Raw genomic sequence first — 14,820 nt, 5'->3', positions numbered from 1 at the left:
GTTTTTATTTTTTGAAAACTAGACACCTAGGGGAATACAGAATGGGGTGACTTGTGTGGCCCTCACTAGGTTCTGCTACTCAGAATCCCTTCCAAACCTCACAACTTGTAAAAACAAATACATTTCCTCATTTTTCAGCGATGGAATGTTCTGGAATCTGCGTAGATCCACAAACTTCCACCCACCCAGTATTCCACAAAGACTCCCGGTAAAAATGGTACCTCACTTGTTTGGGCCGGCTTACTATCTGCGACAGGAAACGGCTCATAACGCAACGTGGACACACCAAATTTTTACACTGAAAACTGACCCTTTTTTTGCAAAGTGCTGAGCTGCAGATTTTGAACCCTAGCTCTGTCGACACCTAGGAAAACCTAGCAAAACTATACATTTTCAAAAACTAGACACCCAGGGGAATCCAGGATGGGGTGACTTGTCTGGCTCACAGCAGGTTCTGTTACCCAGCATCCCTTGCAAACCTCAAACATTGTAAAAAAAAACACATCTTTCTCATATTTCTGTGGTGGAAAGTTCTGGAATCTGAGTGGACCCACAAATTTCCTACCACCCAGCATTCTTCCAGGTCTCCCAATAAAAATGGTACCTCACTCGCATGGGTGGGTCAAGTATCCACGACAGGCAAAGGCCCAAAACGTATTGAGGAGACATCAAAATGACCTATCACAAAACAACCTGGTTTGGTAGGTTTCCCTAGATGGCTGCCGACCCCGGGACCAAAAACACAGCTGTCCCCTTTGTATCCGAAAATGACCTGGTTTTGCAAGGGGGGTCACATGAGTTTTTGGTGCAGGCTTGGAGGCCATCTAGGGAAACCTGCCAAACCCACACATTTATGAAAACTAGAGACCAGGGGGAGTCCAGGGAGGTATGGCTTGCATAGATCCCACAATGTTTCCCTACCCAGAATCCCCTGCAAACCTCAAATTTTGCTGAAACAATCACATTGTTCTCAAATTTCTGTTGGTACAGTTGTAGCATCACCGGGCTAACACAAATTTCTTACCACCCAGCATTCCCCCATGTCTCCCGATACAAATGGTACCCCACTCTTGTGGGTGGGCCAAGTACCCACAACAGGCAGTGGTCCAAAACGTATTGTGGTCTGGAGACATCAAAATTACCTATCACAAAACAACCTGGTTTTGCAAGGGGGTCACCTGGGTTTTTGGCCCCGTGCTAGGCAGCTATCTTAAGAAACCTACCAAACCCACACATTTCTGAAAACTAGACACCCTGGGCAGTCCAGCGAGGTATGTCTTGCGAGGGCCCCCCAAACTTTTCCTACCCAGAATCCCCTGCAAACCTCAAATTTAGTTGAAAAATCTAATTTTTCGCAACTTTCTGTGTGGGAAAGTTGTGGGATCACTGGGCTGACACAAATTTCCTACCACCCAGCATTCTCCTAGGTCTCCCGATAAAATGGTACCTTACTCACGTGGGTGGGTCAACTACCCGCGACAGGCAAGGGCCCAAAACATATTGAGGAGACATCAAAATTACATATCACAAAACAACCGGGTTTTGCAAGGGGGTCACCTGGATTTTTGGCCCTGAGCTCGGCGGCTATCTTGGGAAACCTTTCATACCCACACATTTCTGAAAACTAGACACCCGGAATGTCCAGCGAGGTATGGCTTGGATGGACCCTCCAACATTTTCCTACCCAGAATCCCCTGCAAACCTCAAATTCAGCTGAAAAAATCCAATTTTTCTCAAATTTCTGTGTGGGAAAGTTCTGGAATCTGCATGGATCCACACATTTCCTCCACCCAGCGTTGCCCCAGGTCTCCCAATAAAAATTATACCTCACTCGGCTGGGTGGGCCATGTACCCACGACAGGCAAGGGCCCAAAACGTATTGAGGATTCATCCAAATTACCTATCACAAAACAACCTGGATTTGGAAGGGGGGTCACCTGGGTTTTTGGCCCCGGGCTCGGCGACCATCTTGGGAAAATACCGAACCCACACATTTCTGAAAACTAGACACCTGGGGGAGTTTGGCGAGGTATGGCTTGCGTAGATCCCCAAACGTTTACCTACCCAGCGGATGTAACGGTATATTGCTATCAAACATCTGTCATAATTAGAAGTTACAGGTACAATGGCACAAATGGCTGTTTTTTTCAACTCATTTTCAATGTTTCCTATTTTCAACTGTTAGTTTCTATAAAGAAACCTTGAAGGATCCACACAAATGACCCCTTGCTGAATTCAGAATTGTGTCTTCTTTTCTGAAATGTATAGCTTTCCAGGATTCATTATTGCTTTCATACCCATTTCTACCATTAACTGGAAGAAGGTTGAAAGCACAAAAAATAGCAAACATAGGCTATGTCCCAGTAAAATGCCAAAACTGTGTAAAAAATGTTGGTTTTCTGACAAAAGTCTGTCAGTCCCCGACAGCTGGTAAAATGGTGATTTCAGTCCCACAAACCCTTTGTTGATACCATTTGCAGGGAAAAAACAGACGCTTTCATTTGCAGCACTTTTTCCCATTTAAAAAAATAAACAAAATCAAAATCTAGCTGTATTTGGGCAAATTTCTGGGTCCCCTCCAGGGGAATTCTCCAACCCTGGGTGCCTTGAGAATCCCCATGATGTTGGAAGAAAAGGACGCAAATTTGGCATTGGTACCTTATGTGGTCAAAATGTTACAGGGGCCTAAGCGCGAACCACCCCACGTAGCCAAAAAAAGGCATAGCGATAGCGAGGGGGGGGGGGGAGTTTGTGAGGCCTAGCAGCGAAAGAGTTAAGAGTGTGAAGTTGGTGTTCTTGCTGAGCAAGATTTTGTTTTTGGTGAAGTATTGATATATTATCTATGGATTGATATAGATTGTATAACAGAGAGTTTAGTGATTTTTACATTTGTGTTTTTGAAAAATGTTATGCCTCTCAGTTAATTTTTAAACTTACTTGTGAGGGTGGGTTGTTAGTTTTTTGAAGATTCTGACTTTTCTCAGTGCAGTTTGGTAGAGTGTCTCTTTCTTGTAGAGTAGGATATTTCTATTCCTTTTATACTGTTCTTTTAATTTGGCTTATAGTTTTACTGGCTAATTTGTTTTACAGTCACATGTATTGGCTACTTTGTCTCTAGTTTGATGCTTTTTCAGCTAGCCCCTTTTTGGTAGATGCTAATTAAGGTTCACGTTTTAACTTTTAAATAAATCTGTGTACATGTTGCATTAATGTGTTATTTTATTTCAATTTATTGTTCTCAATGTTTTATGTCTTATAATATTTATTGAAGTGTAGTAATATTTTCTTTTATTTCTTTCTTTTTAATGGTAGCTATACAGTAAGTAAATCTATTTTTTAATGTCCTGTGTGTCTTTATTGCTGTTTATTGAATTTATATTTTTAAGGTAGTAGTTTATGAGGATAAATATACTTTTGGGGTATTTTCACAATATTTTTGTAGTAAATATTGTGTGTTTCAATATTTTTTATATTATGTGCGTAGTTAAAAATACAAGATATTTCGTGTTTCTATATTTGTCTGTTTCATTTAGATATTATTTACAGTGATATTTGGGCCATTGATGTGTGTGTTTTTTTCAAGTATGGGATGATGATATTTTTGTAACCCACATCATTTTGGTGATATTTTGGTGACTCAAAAGTTTACCACAATATTCTTTCATAGAACGAAGCCCCCAGCTTTTACAGCAACAAGGGGCGAAACATATGTTGGTTGTTCAGCCTGACACTGTTCAACATCTACATGGCCCTGCTCGCACGCATAGCCCGACAGCATGACCTCAACATAATCTCCTACGCCGACAACACTCAACTGATCTTCTCCCTCACCAAGGACCCCCTCACCGCCAAACCCAACCTCCACGAAAGCATGGAGGCCGTTGCCGATTGGATGAAGAGCAGCCGACTAAAGCTGAACACGGACAAAATGGAGGTCCTCATCCTCGGCTCCAACCCATCAGCCTGGGACGACTCCTGGTGGTCGATGGCACTGGGGGCAGCCCCGACACCCACCGACCACGCACGCAACCTAGGAGTCATCCTTGACTCAAGGATCTCCATGACCAAGCAAGTCAACGCCGTCTCCTCCTCCTGCTTCAACACCCTCCGCATGCTACAGGTGGATCCCGAAAGATACAAGAAGAACAGTCACCTCGTCAGCAGCAGACTCGACTACGGAAACGCCCTCTACGCAGGAGCCCCGGCCAAGCTCATCAAACGACTACAACGCATTCAAAATGCCTCTGCACGCCTCATCCTCGACGTACCACGCCACAGCCACATCACCCCCAACTGAGAAGCCTGCACTGGCTACCAGTCGACAGGAGAATCTCATTCAAACTCCTCATCCATGCACACAAGGCACTCCACAAGACCGGCCCAGCCTACCTCAACAGGCGACTCCTCTTCTACGTCCCTAACCACCAGCTCCGCTCCGCCGACCTCTCCCTCGCCACCGTTCCATGCATCCGAAAAACAACCACCGGCGGCAGATCCTTCTCCCACCTCGCCGCCAAGACCTGGAACACCCTTCCACTCAGCCTATGACAGACCCAAGACCTGCTGACCTTCAGGAGACTACTCAAGACTTGGCTGTTTGACCAGTAGCGGCTCCCCCCCTTTTTTCTCCCCCAGCGCCTTGAGACCCTCGCGGGTAAGTAGTGCGCTCTACAAATTCTGTGAGAGATTGATTGTTCCATTGCTTACCACTAAGAACTAAGCAATCAAAAGCACAAGAATAAAAACCTTTACTAACCCAATATGAAACCTATTTGTAACAATAATTTCTAAATTAGTCAGATGAATTCTTACTTATTGACACATTTAGAAGAATGATATTTGAAAAATTTAATTTATTTGTCTCAGTCTCCTCTCATTTCTCACTGCGCTTGCAACAGGAATTATCAGTCACGTCAGAATTACAATACCTGTGGTAGCTCCATGGTCTTTCATCTGGAAACTCCTCTTGCTGAAAGCTCATGAAGTCACTAGGAATTCCTGGAAATAGTAGGAATTATGGTTGAAAGAGATGCTGAAGTACTGATTCCTCCAAATAATTGTTCATATCTTAGGTAATCATAGGGTCTCACTCGTAATCTCACACTATCTCCAACCCTTCAGAGTTACTGGTGCCCCTGGTATTGGTAAATGTGGGAAAGGTAACTTTTGAAAGTGTCCTCCTTAAAATAAAAACATCTTCACCTCTCACAAATACTCAAGCAAAGATTATTGTTGCTCAGCTTTCATATACTCCAATTCCTAAGACCCTACTCTTCTCTATGCACCTTTAAATCTTCCTCAAAAAATATTACCACTCTCCACAACAGTAATTACATCTTCATTGCTACTGTTAATAAAACCACCAGCAATGGCATTAAAATATCAACATAAACATACATTAATAAAACATTATCAAAAGCTTAGTTAATATCCAAATTTAAGAACCAAATACACACTCATACAACATTAATTCTGGGATCACCTCTACAGCCCTAGACCTAAAATAAACACTAAACTTTAACTCAAATGCCAGCCCTTAATATACCAAAACATAAAAAAAACAGTATTTACATTAAATTGGTAAGGATTTTTATGGCCTCCAAAAAATAAGACAAAAGCATGAAATGTGCAACTGGCATTTGCCTTGCTGCATGATAGTGTATATTTTGCAATAAAAGCCATACACTATATCTTCATCCCAATTTAGTTGTGGTTTAAGATGTTGCAATCCTTAGTCTTCTGTTCCCCATTAGGCGTACCTAAAAGTGCTTTCACTATAGGTTTTGACATGTTTAAAAAAAACTCTCCTTCAGACCATATCATCCAGACATGTCTTCACTCAATACTTCACCGGAATATATACACTGAAATAAACACCAATGACCTGCTGTTCACACCAGATGTTCAGAACGTGATTCACAACACATTTTCAAGTCAGAAATTCAAATTTACATGCAGAAAATGTGGAAAACTTTGCAGTAAAAATCAAATTGATTCAGAAAAGAAGGACCAACTTATCATTGTGTAGAGAGATGTCATGTACAAGTGCAAATGTTTTCTGTAGTCTTGACACTCAGTCGATGTTCAAAGAAGAGTGGTCCATATAAATGAGGTGTGCATCCTCATAATCCTAACTTTCAATAGCAGCTGCTTTCATGGCTGAGTGGCATAGTGGGGGTGTGAGGTGGGGGGGGCAGATGGACTACCAAAAAGAGAAAAAAAAGAACTTTCCTTCTACTCGCCGATCGCCGCTCTTCTCCATTTTACTGGGGCTCCCAGACTCCCCTCTGGCTAATCCTAGCACTTCTCTCATTCATGACAGAAGTGCTGGGATCGGCTTGAGCTGGCTTATTTTCTGCTCCAAAGGGGACTGGAAGTCCACGCCTGCTATTCTCTCCACCTGGCAATGCAGTTCGGGTTGGTGCGATGTCACTGAGCATGAGAGTTTGGTCGCCCTGAGACAGCCTGCCAAACCGTCATGTGCACTGAGAGCCACCACTCCTCCTGTGACTGTCCCCCCACGAGGCCCCACCCACAAACCACGCCAGGAAAGAAAAAACAAGTTTTTTAATCATTTTATTTTTCAAATTTTGAGGCCGCTGGCAGGGGGAACAACGCTCCTTCATTACATCCGAGGAGCCGCCACAGCTAACTTTGTGGTATTCATAAATATTTGAATGCCTTTCTCACACTTATCTACACTTCTAAACTTTAACCCATAGACACAGATGAAAATGCTGAAGAACAAGTAGAAATTGCTTGACACCAATTTACAAAGCACTTAAGGGAACTGTAGACTTCACAGAACAGTGTTGTCCATTTGAAAGAAAAGGTTAACACCAGTTTTCTACCAATACACATATAATTGTCTGGCAATCAATACATTCTGAAAATGTACTGAAGAAGGGTACAATCCAACTTAGACTTGAAAATCACTCAAAAACCATGCATTTAATAGCAGCTGTAATTCTGCTTGTTTCAGAAAAGGAAATCCCGTTGAACAGTACATTAACATTTAAAAGCGCAAAACTAATGCTAAACAAGCATACCCAAATGCAATAGGTTTCACTTTTGTATATTGCATCCATGCAACAAGACACACAATATCCATGCATACCCTGACATATTGATGCATATATACAAATATACCACATACCAACAGACATGTATGCACACAGAACAACATGCCATTAGCCAACCAAGCACATACACCAGCTGACACCTTACACCCATAGAGGTAGACCCCCTAGCATGTCATCCACCAAACATACAGAACAATATTTTATACTATGTGGGTTGCATGCACAGTGCTCTAAGGTCATGTCATATGTACAAGATACTCAGCAACTTGTGACTGTGCAGGCCACATTCCAGTTCAATCTGACTCCTGATAGGGATCAGACAAAACACAAATCAGACTAGGTGCTGTTCCAAAATTAAAAGTCCAACCTATACTGCCTGGGCATGACTCAAGCTGCACCTCACTGAGGAGGATCAACAAGGCTGAATTGGTTTTTGTTTACTTGGGTTTTCTATCAAGCCCATGAAGACCTCAGTGCAGGTTGTGTTCATCATGACTTGGTGATTTGCTATTGTGATCTCAAGCCTTGCTTAAACTAATTTTCTCTAACAAACACTCCCATAAGCTATCAACCTATCGCTCAAGCTGTCAGTCAATCAAATAGGCTTTATTCGATTTATATAAATCATCAAAGCACAGAATACATATTCATATCATAAAACATTAAAATCTCAAAAGAAACCTCTTATAATCAAGCATTACAGCAACCCCCCTCCCCAATTATCTGGTTCCATAAGAACAATTCATTACATTTACATGCCAGCCCCTCCTCACCCATATCCCTTTTTGATTGCAATCGTTCCTTTTATAAAGTTTAAAACTGCACAGCATGTACCCATTGAATCAAAAGGCAGAAAAAACATATAACCTTCTAAGTGAGAATAGGGACATAAAGATTTTAAAATTGGAAGCAAAGATCTAGCTCCAGGAGACTTGTACAGCGGGCAAAAGAGGATAAAGTGCAAGATGCTCTGTATTGTAAAATTATCGCAAGGAAAGGGGCTTAAGGTATTGGACCAAGTACATTTTTGGGGATGAGCCACAAAATAATGAATCGAAGAAAGGTGAAATCTAGTCAAATAAAATCTATTGTGAGAATTCTTAAAATAGATGAAGTAGGAGCAAGGAAGATGAAACCAAATCGCCAAATCTAAACTACACACTGATTTTAACTGCTCCACTGCCCGACCATGAAGGGAATTCACTCGACTTGCAGAAGCAATTTTTATTATAGTTTTAGTTGTTAAGGCATATTTATGGGATTGTTAAAAAATTTCCCCAAACCCAGTTTCTCAAACGATTTCTTAAGATAATTAATCCAGGGGATATTTTGGACATTTTCATTAGATAAACAATCCATTACTATGGATTTAGTAAAATCCAATTCAGGTGTTTCCCAGATCTTAGCCCAAAGCAGTAAAGAGGCAAGACCTACTCGGTCCGCTATTAGCTCTACACCCAATTCCAGATGATTCATGCTGTCCAATGTAGACATATTGGGGCCGATTCACAGAACTAATCTGAGATAAAATCCTAAATTTACTACTTTTGGTATTCACAGAAGGCATTTAGTAGTAGTAAATGAATGAATGAATGAATGAATGAAGAGACATTTCTAGAGCGCAGGGCTACCCGGGGGCATCCCAGCGCTAGTAGCGTTGCCGCTTCAACCATGGGCAGAATTAGGGGAACAGGTAAGTTTTTAGTTGCTTTCGAAAGGAGAGATAGTTAGGCTCAAGGCGAATCCCGAGAGGCAGAAGATTCTATAATTTAGCGGCATTGTATGAAAAACGACGGCCTCCGCAACATGTTCTTCTTATTTTTGGGACTGCCGCTAATTGTTTATTATCCGACCTTAAAGACCTTGTTGAGCGATAAGGTCGTATAATGGAGCTGAAGCTGGGAGAACTTTGTGTGAGATACACAAGGCCTTAAACTGGATTCTCTCCTGGATAGGTAGCCAGTGCAGAGCGGCAAGTGCAGGCTCAGCTGACAGGTACTTGGAAGTATTCATAAGCAAACGTGCAGCACAGTTTTGCACTACCTGCAATTTTTTAGTAGTGGTGAGAGGAGCTCCCAAATATAAAGCATTTGCGTAGTCCAGGCGTGACAAAATCAATGCCTGGACCAGCAGTCTTCTCGCGGTGAAGGGTAGGAAGGGAAGGATCTTTCTTAGCATTCTCAAAATCCCAAAGCAGCAGGCTGCCCCCTTACAATCAATCAAGCAATCAGAACATTTGTAAAGCGCACTACTCACCAGTGAGGGTCTCAAGACAGTGGTGGGGGGGTGCTGCTACTGCTCGAATAGCCAGGTCTTGAGTAGCGTTCTGACGGTTAGTAGATCCTGGGTTTGTCATAGGAGGATGGGGAGGGTGTTCCAGGTCTTGACACCGAGGTGGGAGAACGATCTGCCGCCGGTGGTCGCTCTTCGGATGGGGGGACGGTGGCGAGGGCGAGGTCGGCAGAGCGGAGCTGTCAGTTTGGGGTGTAGAAGGTGAGTCGTCTGTTGAGGTATGCCGGTCCGGTGTTGTGGAGTGCCTTGTGTGCGTGGGTGAGAAGCTTGAAGGTGATCCTCTTGTTGACGGGAAGCCAGTGCAGGTCTCTCAGGTGGGGTGTGATGTGGCTGTGGCGAGGGATGTCGGGGATCAGGCGTGCAGAGGCGTTCTGTATGCGTTGAAGTTGTTTCAGGAGTTTGTCCGAGGCTCCTGCGTAGAGGTTGTTACCATAGTCCAGCCTGCTGCTGACAAGGGCCTGGGTGACCGTTCTTCTTGTTTCGGTGGGGATCCATCTGTAGTTCCTGCGGAGCATGCGGAGGGTGTTGAAGCAGGAGGATGAGATGACGTTGACTTGCTTGGTTATGGAGAGTGTTGAGTCGAGGATGAACCCCAGGTTGCGTGAGTGGTCGGTGAGTGTCGGTGCTGCTCTGAGTGTGGTTGGCCACCAGGAGTCGTCCCAGGCTGAGGGGTGGAGCCGAGGATGAGGACCTCCGTCTTGTCCGAGTTCAGCTTCAGATGGCTGTTCTTCATCCACTCGGCGACGGCCTTCATTCCTTCGTGGAGGTTGGATTTAGCGGTGAGGGGGTCCTTGGTGAGGGAGAGGATCAGCTGGGTATCGTCAGCGTAAGAGATGATGTTGAGGTTGTGCAGTTGGGCAAAGTGGGCGAGCGGTGCCATGTAGACATTGAACAATGTCGGGCTGAGGGATGATCCTTGGGGTACGCCGCAGATGATCTCGGAGGCTACGGAACAGAAAGGGGGGAGGCAGACGCTCTGGGTTCTGCCGGAGAGGAAGGAGGTGGTCAATTCCAGGGCCTTGTCTCGGATCCCTGCTTTGTGGAGGCGTGTGCGTAGGGTGCGGTGACAGACAGTGTTGAAGGCGGCTGATAGGTCCAGGAGGATGAGGGCCGCGGTTTCGCCTTTGTCCAGCAGGGCCCTGATGTCATCGGTGGTGGCGATGAGGGCAGTTTCGGTACTGTGGTTGCTGCAGAACCCGGACTGGGACGGGTCCAGGATGTTGTTTTCCTCGAGGTAGCGGGTCAGTTGCCCGTTGACGGTCTTCTCGATGACCTTCGCCGGGAACGGGAGCAGGGAGATGGGCCGGAAGTCCTTGAGGTCCTTCGGATCTGCCTTGGGTTTCTTGAGTAAGTAGTTGATCTCCAGCTCTCCGGGAAGGTCGCGGTCTCGAAGGAGATGTTGATGGCCTTGCGGAGATGGGATGCGATGGCGGCGCTAGCTTTGTTGAAGATGTGGTGTGGGCATGGGTCTGACGGAGATCCGGAGTGGATGGTGTTCATGATTTTGATGGTGTCGTCGTCGTTTATGTTGGTCTAGGTGAGCAGGGGATCGATGTGGGTGGTGGCCGTGGGGTCTGAGGTGTCGGTGGCTGTCGGGCGGCCAGGTTGTTGAAGCTGTTGTGGATGTCTGCGATCTTGCAATGGAAGAAGGTGGCAAGGGAGTCGCGCAAGTCTTGCGATGGTGGGATGTCGTTGGTGTTGGAGCTGGGGTTGGAGAGTTCCTTCACGATGTTATAGAGCTCTTTGCTGTTGTGCGCGTTGTTGTCAAGGTGGTCCTTGAAGGAGGCCCTTTTGGCGGATCTGATGAGGTGGTGGAGTCTGCGGATGGTGTTCTTGTGGGCTGCGTAGCTGTCCAGTGTCTGTTCGTGGTGCCATTTCTTCTCTAGTTTTCGGCAGCTTTGCTTGGATGCCTGGAAGTCCAGGGTGAACCAGCTGGCTTTCTCGTTAGTGCGTCTGTTGTAGGTTTTCTTGATCGGGGCGAGAGTGTTGGCGCAGTTGTCGATCCATCACCTGAGGATGCGGGTGGTGGTGTCAGAGACAGTGGGGTTGGCGGGTGAGCTTCGGGCGAGGGTGGTGTTTAGCTGGTCTTCGGTGACTTTGCTCCAGCTGCAGTTCGTGATCTGTTGAGTGCGGTGGTGCATGGTGGGTTTCCGGAAGGTGAAGTGGATGCAGCGATGGTCGGTCCAGTGGAGTTCGGTGGTGTGGTTGAAGGTGACGTGGGAGCTTGCGGAGAAGATGGGGTCAAGCGTGTGGTCGGCGGATTGGGTGGGCGTTGTGACTATCTGTCTGAGTCCAAGGTTGGCGAGGTTGTCAATCAGGGTGGTGGAGTTGGTGTCGTTGTTGTTCTCGAGGTGGAAGTTCAGGTCTCCGAGGAGGATGTTGTCTGTGGAGGCAAGGGTGTGCGTGCTGACGAAGTCGGCGATGGAGTCACTGAGCTGAGGCTGGGGTCTGTAGACGAGAGTTCCTCTGAGGGTGGTGTTGGGGTCAGTGTGGATCTGGAAGTGCAGGTGTTCGGTGGTGTTGAGGGCGTCGTCGGTGCTGGTCGAGACCCTGAGGGTGTTCTTGTGGACAATGGCGATTCCACCTCCTACTCCGTTGGCGCAGTCCCTGCAGGTGATCATGTAGCCGTCCGGGATGGCTATGGCGTTGTCGGGTGCTGAGGAGGCGTTCATCCAGGTCTCTGTCAGGAAGGCGACATCCGGGGAGGATGTGCCGAGCAGGTCCAGAGTTCGATGGTGTGTTTGCGTGCGGAGCGGGTGTTCAGTAGTATGCATCTGAGGTGGTTGCGTTCTGTCACAGTGGGCGGTTTGGTGGCTCGGAGGCTGGTGAAGCTGCAGCACCAGCAGGAGAAGGGTCCATTGGTGTGCTTCGAGGCGGCCAGGAAGCAGGTGTGCGGTCGTCCGGTGTTGAGTGCGTGGAGAGTGCTGGTGGTGTAGTGGCGGCGGTCGGTGTGGCGTTTGCAGGGGCCCAGGGGGTCTGACGCTGGGCGCGGTCCAGGCACAGACGGGCGCAGACGGGCGCAGACGGGCTTGCCTTAGGCGTGCCTTAGGCGCGCCAGTGGCGTGGCCACACAGCGGTCGCAGCCACCATATAAGGGGAGGTGGGAGGGAGGAGCAGCTGGGAGGTGGGAGCGGGCGTGAATGGGTGAGCAGGGGGGCAGGCCGCAGCGGAAAATGGGCAGAGAGCGGAGGGGGCAGGGGAAAACGGAGCACAGTGAGAAGGGCAGCAGTGGGCACAAAATAAAATAACAAAGCAGTGGGGCACAGAGGGGAACAAAAGCACAACAGCGGGCACAGAAAATAAAGAAAGGCAACAACGGGGCACAGGGGCATGGAGGAAGCAGGGACCACAGCAGAGGCAGGGGGCCTTGAACTTACAGCGTCGGCAGTGAGCACAGGGCACGGACGCACAGGAGGTGCTGTACAGCGTGGGGGGTGCGACCTGCCTGAACCAGGATCAAGGGTCGCTCTCCTCACCGCGCAGCAGCCGCCATATAAGGGGAGGTTCCAGGGAGGAGCAGCTGGGAGGCAAGAGCAGGGCGACGAATGGGCGAGCAGGGGGGCACAGAGGGGGAAAAAAGTGCAACAGCGGGCATAGAAAATAAAGAAAGGCAACAGCGGGGCACAGGGGCAGGGAGCACAGCAGAGGCAGGGGGCCTCGAACGTACAGCATCAGCTTACGAGCCTGCTCTTTAAAAATCAAGATTGCAATCCAGCCAAACACCTAGACTTTTGATATGTTCTTTTGGGACCGGAGGTGTCCCTGGACAGCTGGGCCAAAATGAGTCGATGCTCAACGTATTTGAGTTACCCAAGAGCATCAGTTCAGTCTTGGCTCCGTTAAGTTTTAAATAGGAGCTATCCATCCAGATCTATACCTTTTCAAGGCATAAGGCTAGTCCTAAGCCTGAGGCATCCTGTTGGTTCAGTGAAACCACCAGTTGTGTATCATCAGCATAGCTGATGATCTGAATGCCAAAAGGTGTTACTACTTCGGCCAGGGAGCTCATATAAGTATTTAATAGAGTGGGGCTCAAGGAAGATCCCTGGGGAACCCCACATCTAAGGGGCATTCACTTTGAGGTGGTTTCTTCATCGAAGGCCACAAATGACCTGTCCTCTAAAAAGGACTGTAACCATTTTAGCGCTGTTCCTGCAACTCCTGCCTTCCTGAGCCTTTGAATTAACAGATGGTGGTTCACTGTATCGAAGGCTGCGCTAAGATCTAACAATATAAGAGCAGCGCAGCCCCCTCCATCCAAAATTTGTCTTAAAAGTGCAGTTTCTGTGCCTTGGTGTGGTCTAAACACAGTTTGTGAGGGATGAAGACCATTGTGGTTTTCCAGAAATGATGACAAGGTGTAGTTTACATGCTTTTCAGCTAGTTTTCCGATTCCTGGTAAAAGTGAAATCGGGCGATAGTTTGACGGAACTTCAGGATCTAGGTTGGGCTTTTTAAGGAGTGCTCTAACCATAGCTTGTTTCCATTGGTAAGGCACTAGTCCCGTTGCCAGCGAAGCATTTATCACATTTAGGATCACTGGGGATGCAGTACCTGAGATTAAATTTTAAATATTAGGGGGGGCAGCATCTGATGGTGCTCCAGATTTAAGATTACTAGGAAGCCCTTGAAGGGATGTCAAACTCAAGGGGGAGGGATGACCTCCAGCCGACAGTCTTCATCTGGGTCTATCACATCCCATGGGGATAAAGTTTGAGGGGCCGTCGACAGAGGAAAAGATTCATAAATACTTTGAACTTTATCCAAAAAGAATTCTGCAATTTGATTGCAGCGTAAAAGGATGTCCACCCCAGCAGTAGAGGGCGGAGGAGGAGTTAAAAGTGATTTTGGGATCCGAAAGATTTGCGTGGGCAGTTGGCCGCCAGAGTGAATTTCTCTTCATAGTAACGCGCTTTGGCCTCTTTTATTTCTATTTTATTAACTTTTATAGCATATCTATATTTAGTTTTGTTGATTACTGAGGGAAATTTTCTCCAGTTTCTTTCCAGCTTTTTCCTGGACTGTCTAAGATGTCATAATTTAGGTGTGTACTAGGCGTTAGGAATAGCTCCAGCTTTATTGTGGATCTGTTTCTTCGGAAGAATAATATCAAGAGACTTCGTTAACCAGTTATCTAAATCATCATTTGCTGAGACTGGATTAGTTTTAAAATTGGGCCTGTTATCTTCCAATATGGTCACCCAAGATTTTATAGGCAGTTTTGACCACACCTGTACTAGTTTGCTAGTTCTCACAACTGGAGTGATGTCTTTCTGTGTTATCCATGGAAATGGAATAAGGTAATGGTCTAACCAAGGCACCGGCGAGGGGTCCTTGACCAGCAAATTAGGAATATGAAATAAAATGGGGTTGAGAAGATGGCCTTTACAGTGGGTAGGACCGTTCACTAACTGAATAAGTTGAAGCGTCTCTAACCCCTCTACTA

This window comes from Triturus cristatus, chromosome 8 (genome assembly GCF_964204655.1).
Source record: "Triturus cristatus chromosome 8, aTriCri1.1, whole genome shotgun sequence".
In the NCBI taxonomy this organism is placed as follows: domain Eukaryota; kingdom Metazoa; phylum Chordata; class Amphibia; order Caudata; family Salamandridae; genus Triturus; species Triturus cristatus.
The sequence above is the reverse complement of the archived record's forward strand: the minus strand, read 5'-3'. Positions refer to the sequence as shown.